We start from the raw sequence: 6,568 nt of genomic DNA on the forward strand, positions 1-6,568 counted from the left end.
TTAGGAGCCGGTTGGCCCGTGAGGAACGATCTCTGCATCACGCGTCTTCAGCTACTCCAACGCTTCTACAATCATGGTGCCAGGTGACTTTTTGGTTTGTTCAACTGAGGGCGCCCCTCGAGTTGCATCATCCTCAGGCTGCTAGGGCCTTCCCTTGCAACTGGGTCATTTTGATTCATGTACTCCGGACTAGTTGTGCATGCTCGAGTTATTATGGTTGTTAACATTACGCCTGTCGACCCGTCATCTATGGAGTTGCCTTTTGCGATTCCCGAGCGTTGCTCACCCGCCTCTTGCTCGTCCCGTGATCGGGGCTGCTGGCACGGCATCTATGCTCGGGTCCATCCCTGCAGCACTGACAAACCTAAGAGACCGAGCTCTGGCTCACGGCCGGGCCTACGCACGTCACCTCAGCAGGTCTTAGTGCCTTCGTCTTCTCGCAGAAGGATCACGGGCGGGATAGCAAGTGTGGCTGCCCTTTGTGTTTCATTACTAACTCGCAGGAACCTCCGAAGGCAGGACCTTGAGCGGCTTCGCCAACACCCCGTCGCCTCATAAGGACGCCACACCGTGTGTCGAGGTGCTCAACCCCTCTCAGGCACCCTCGCGGGGCACACTTCTCCTTTCTCGCACAAATCGCTTGCACATTAAAGGGGGGCCCATGAGCACCGCACCTCAGGGGCTCTTACCGGTCCTTGAGCACTCACCCCCTGGCCTTGACCATGGCATCGCGACCTGGCATACCAGCGGCGGCCGAGCCTCGCTCAAGAGCCGGGTCCCGAGGACGTAGAGCACCACGATGAGTGGCAGAAATGGGTTCGCAGAGCCCCACGGAAGGGTAGCGCCAAGGGAAGGGTGCGGCGCAACACGGGCAGCGCTCTCCTTTCGAAATATAATGGACATCAGCGTCTCACACGCCCCTAGCAGGGTTAGTTTTGGTTTATTTCAGGACAGGAAGCCCGCCCTCGCAGTGAGAAGATCACCGCAGCCTGCAAGCTCGCTAAGATAAGTCGCCTTGCACGCTCAGGCGTGAATCCCATAATTGGCATTTTGTCTATTGCGATTTCGCTCGAGCAAGGAAACTTCCTTTTCAGTCCTTCGGGAGCCGCTTGCGCGCCAAAGGAGACCTCCTGAGCATCGCGCCTTGGGGCCTCTTACCGGACCTCGGGCATCTCACCTCCTGGCCTTTACCACGACATCGCGACCTGGCATACCAGTGACGGTCGAAGTTTGCCTGGGGACTGGGTCCTGTCGGCGTAGAGCACTAGGCTATCGTGAGAATAAAAGGGGGGAACCATACCCAAGCGAGAGACGCAAACACAACATAAGTTGGGGATGCTAACATTAAGGCAAAAGTGTCATGGTCTTTACACACCCCGACGGGGCCCTTCATGATTTTTGCGCAGGAATGAAACAAAAGGAAAGGACTTCCCGAGGATCGCGGCCCTGGCAGCGTCGCCCACGACGCCGAGCTGGCACCAGTCTTCCCCTAAGACTGGGGGCAGTGGCGCCGCGGCTCATAGTCACTCGAGTTTGGTTTGGAGGAAGCGCCGCTACTGCTAGAGGAATCGCGGACAAAGCCAAGGGCAAGTTCACTGCCAGAAGCTTTGCCGCCTCGCTGTCCTGAAGGGGGGCCGCCGTCTCAGTTGCCTCCTCTGGGGCAGCACTCCAGACGCCGGCCGTCCTCTCCGAAGACCTTGAAGAAGTGCGTCGACACCCCAATGTACTCGAAGTGGATGGCGTGCCTCCCCTCCGAGTTGCAGGCGCGGGCGATCCCTCCCCATCCCTGAGTCATGAAGACGTCGCCGGAGTTGACGTCCTCAACCTTCTTCTCTAAAGCCAGGCCGCAGCAGCGGTCGTGCTGCAGCCACAACTTGACGGGCCCCTCCGGCGATATTTCTCCCGCCAGGGACCGCGGGAGCCAGATCAACGTGCGCGGCAGCATCGCCGCACCACGAACTCGTGGGCCGTGCCGCACGCATGGGCTTTGCGGGCAAGGTGGTCGCGCGGCCATCGCTTATCCTACCCCATGACTCCGTCACACCCTGATTTTCATGCCACAACACTTCAGCTAATAAATCATTTTAAAGTGTGGTTTGACAATTTTTTTGCATTATTTGGCTTTTATTTGGAGTTAGTTTTCTCTCTGTGTTTTTCAAGTGCTCTTTAAAGTCAACACAACTCCACCTTATATACGTCATCCCTTTGCTCCAAACTTCTGCCCAATGATCATGCCATGTATATAGTGCAACATAGTATTTTCTTACAAAAATAATTTGGCCAGAAGTATTTTCTAAAATTAGTTTTCCAAAAACCCCTGAATTGAGGTTTGCACTACAAGTACTTGATTTGGGGTATGGAAAATATTTAAAAGAGTATATTTGACTCCCAATAGGCATAGGACTCCCATAAACCACAAAAATATAATTTTAAAAGTTATTTTCCTATTTTATTTAAAGGCTTTTTCTTTAGGCCAGAAATGGTCCTTAATAGGTTAAAATTATTTAACTGTTACAAAAATATTTGAGAAAATTTAGGGAGACTCAAAGGACATATATGGTCCATATATAAGAGTTTCAACACATGGTCATGTTCAAAATACTGGACAAATCCCTCAAAAACCCTTTCTGGATATTTCAAGCTTTTGAAATATTTACAAAGGAAATATGCTCTAAAACTTCCAAGAAAATTCTAGCAAGTCACATATACACAATGTGATGATCTTGCAAAGTCTCACCTCAATCAAAATATTTTTGGTTCACAAAATTTCCCCAAAACCATCTCTGTCCAGATCCAAGTTTGAACAACTCTACATTGCCAACTTTCTCCTTTTTACCTAAATTGTTGTGGACATGCTTACATCTCAACATTATGACACTACACCAAGTGGTGCATCAAGGAGAATAGTTTTGCATGACTAGATCTTGAAAAACCCATTTCTGTTGATTTCTAGGGTTTACAAGAATTGCATTGTCAACTTTCCTCAAATGAGCTCAAACTTGGTGATTAGGCTCATTTTCTTATGCCATTTCATCCTGTTAAGTCTCATGCCAAATAGAATCCATTTGATAGCCCAAACCAACATCAAACACCTTCTGCAAATTTTCCAAAAACATTACTTTGACCTCTTCCAGTAATCTCCATGGACTCAACATTTTACCACAGTCCCTCCTAGTCCCCTCCTACCTCCAGTAACTTTCCCATGGCCATGGCTCAATGATTGAGGGGTAAAATACAACAATTTACCTCCCTGGGCAGCCCCTCTCTCCCTCTTCTTATACCTCTCTCTTCTCCTACTGGCCACCCAGCGCATCCAAGGCCATAGCCCACTTCTTTACTTCCCCCTAGAGCTACCAGACACTTTTGGCCGCGCCCACATTTCGTAGAAAATGGCCATGCCAGCCATTGAGGCGCTCTAGAGCACGCTACAGTGCGCTCCCGCACTGTAGCCGTCCTCTGCTCGACGACCCTGGCCACCTCGGGGCTTCCCAGCACGCAAGATGTTCCACCTTGATGTCTGCAGCATGCTACATTGTTGGCCCCCTCCTCTCTCTCCCTCTCCGGCTCTCCTCGTGCGGACAGAGCGCCGCCCGAGCGCGCCAGTCGCTGGCCGTGACAGGGACCCGCTCGGCCGCGTTCCCCACTCCCTCTATTCACCCCCTGGGCGTAGTCCACCCCCACGAACGCCCTAGACTCGGCGCAGCACCCTCCCGAGGCCCGTAGCAACGAGCACAAGCTCGCCGGCGCACTAGCCCACGGTGGACCGCCGCTCGCCTATATAAGGCATCCCCGAGCCATCTCACGACCACTCGTCCTCTCCCACTCCAAATAGGCCCCCTGCACCCCCAATTCATCTCCAGAAGCGCCCGAGCTCGAGATCGAGCTCGAGCTCCGCAGCCTCGGGTCACCGTCGATCTCGGGGTATAGGCTCTCTCCGCCTCTTCTATCTCTTGATCTGGAACTGCCACACCTCCATGACCATTTCCCCTCTGTTTCCCCTCTCTATTGCAGCCAGAATCGACCAGGGCAAGCACCTCCCGAAGCTCTACCGCTGGCTTCCTCGTCGCCGGCGAACCCCTGCACCCCGGCGACCAACTCCACCTCCACCCGAACGGTGACTCCGTCCTGAGCACGTCGGTTCCCTCAGATCGCCTCGCCGTCGACCACAGCGGCGCCGGTGAGCTCCCTGCCCTCTCTGGCCTAAGGTTGACGACGACAGCCGTGGGGCCCGTCCGTCAGCCTCACGTCCTGACGTGTGGGTCCCACACGTTAGGTTTAAAACACACATGCGCGCGCACCGGTTCGCTGCGTCGGCTAGAGGCGTATTTCCCAAATATGCTTTCGATGTGGCAGCCTCGCGCGGGCTGGATTCCCCCTGGGCCTGCTGCACTGCGGCCGAATAGGCCCAGTTGCACAGTGCTACTTCTTCTTTTCTTTTTCTCAGAAACTTGCAAAAATTCCACGGGATTAAATAATAACCAAATGCAATAATTCCAACTCCTATATTCTTCTAAAAATCCCACCTATTTAATGGTGTAACTTTCATAAATATCCATCAAACTTTTCTGTACTGTTCAAATTTAAATTCAAATTTGAACAATAAAATCTCAGTTTAAAAATCCACTACTCCGTCCCTCTAACTCCAAATCCAAAACTAAGAATTTTACCCTTCTTAGTTTTCCTCCTAGTATTTTACAAAATAAGATGACATTTTTCTGAGCACTTTGGGTTTTTGTTTTACTATTGCCTTATTTTTCTCGTTATAATTTTGTGACGATAAATTGCGTTGCTGACGAAGGAATTGGACCAGAAGACTTTGAAGACCCAGAAGACTTTGCTGAGCCATGCAAGCGGCCCTTTGACCATGTCTAAGAAACCTTTTTTGTGCATGTCATATGGCACTTTTATTGCTTGCATCGAAGTCATGATAATGTGGTGACCACTTGAGGTGGTTTGCCTCCATTGCTTTTCTCGTTGACACTTGCATGATGCATGACCCTACCTTTCTATGAGGGTTATGCGAGTGGGTGTAGTTAGGATGCTAAGTAGCTGCTACACAAATGGGATGGGTATAGGCATGGTGAAGGAAACCAAGTTGTTTTCAAAGACTTTTCAAAAACCCGTCGGGTGCCACTAATGCCCGAAGGAGATGGTGAGCTAGGTTACCACTTGATAAAGAAGTGGTGTACCGGAGCAAGTTGTGTGGGAGTGTTTTCCAAAACGGATTAGATTTAAGATTTGTCGACTGTCCCAACCTTACATGCGCAACCACTCTACCCTTATATGGGAAAGGGCATTATTGATTACCTAGGTCGATACTAGCATGGTGCCCAAATTACTAGTGACGGGGGTGACATGAGGTCACTCTCGGGACGGGGTCGTGCCTTGTAGGGCAGCCATGACTGTTTTTACAGGGCACCGGACACACCGTTGGTACCCCGTGTTTGTGGTATGTGATGAATATGGGAGCGAGACTCCACAATTTTAAGATGTGAAATGTTGGGCAAGGGGGTTACTACCAATTGAGTGGACTCTATGTTAGTGTCGTCTAGGGAAAGATAGTGATCGGGTGCTTACCCCGAGTACTTGAGATATCGCGGGTCGTGGATGACATGGAAGTTCCCCGGATCTTGTGGGTAAAGTGTGCAACCTCTGCAAAGTGTAAAACTATTCGAATAGCCGTGTCTACGGTCAAGGACAGTTGGGCGGTGTTGCTTAAACTATGTACAGAGTTTTTTACAAACCGCACGTGTGTGTGTTGATGGAATTATTTGGGTTAAGTCAGATGACTTGACACGATGATCAAGTTGGATTGGTGTCCAACTCTGCTTATGTTGATATCTGTAACTTGTTCATACAGATATATGTACTCTCATGATGCATACTTTACAGATCATGTCATTGCAATCAAAACTAGCTTTCTGCAAACTACCTACTTGTGCTATATCATTGCATTATTGTGCCTTGTTCCAATCATGGGTTGCTTGCGAGTACATTCAAAGTACTCATTGGCTTGCCACTAGTTATTTAATTGGCCAGGCATGGAAGAGCAGGAGTTCGAGGAAGAGTTCCTTGGTGACGAACATGCGAACTAGGACGATTCCCAGTCAGAATGCGTGTAGGGTTAAGGCAGATGGCATGGGTTCTACTTATCGATGAAGATTTCTGCTGCTTAAGTTTATTTGGTATTCAGCCCTTGTGGCTTTATCTATGTAAGACTTGACCATAATGGTCATAATTTGTGTAAGACGGTATGTATGGATGTAAGACTCTTGTTATTCAGCTTCCGTGTGTTCAGTGAGCATTGATCTCTGGGATCACTGTACACGTGCATTTGGTGATCACGACTTATGAGTCGGGGTCCCATAAACCACAAAATTATAATTTTAAAAGTTATTTTCCTATTTTATTTAAAGGCTTTTCTTTAGGCCAGAAATGGTCTTTAATAGGTTAAAATTATTTAACTATTTCAAAAATATTTGAGAAAAATTAGTGAGACTCAAAGGACAAATATTGTCCATATATAAGACTTTCAACACATGGTCATGTTCAAAATATTGGATAAATC

Source organism: Triticum aestivum, chromosome 1D (assembly GCF_018294505.1).
Source record: "Triticum aestivum cultivar Chinese Spring chromosome 1D, IWGSC CS RefSeq v2.1, whole genome shotgun sequence".
Lineage (NCBI taxonomy): Eukaryota > Viridiplantae > Streptophyta > Magnoliopsida > Poales > Poaceae > Triticum > Triticum aestivum.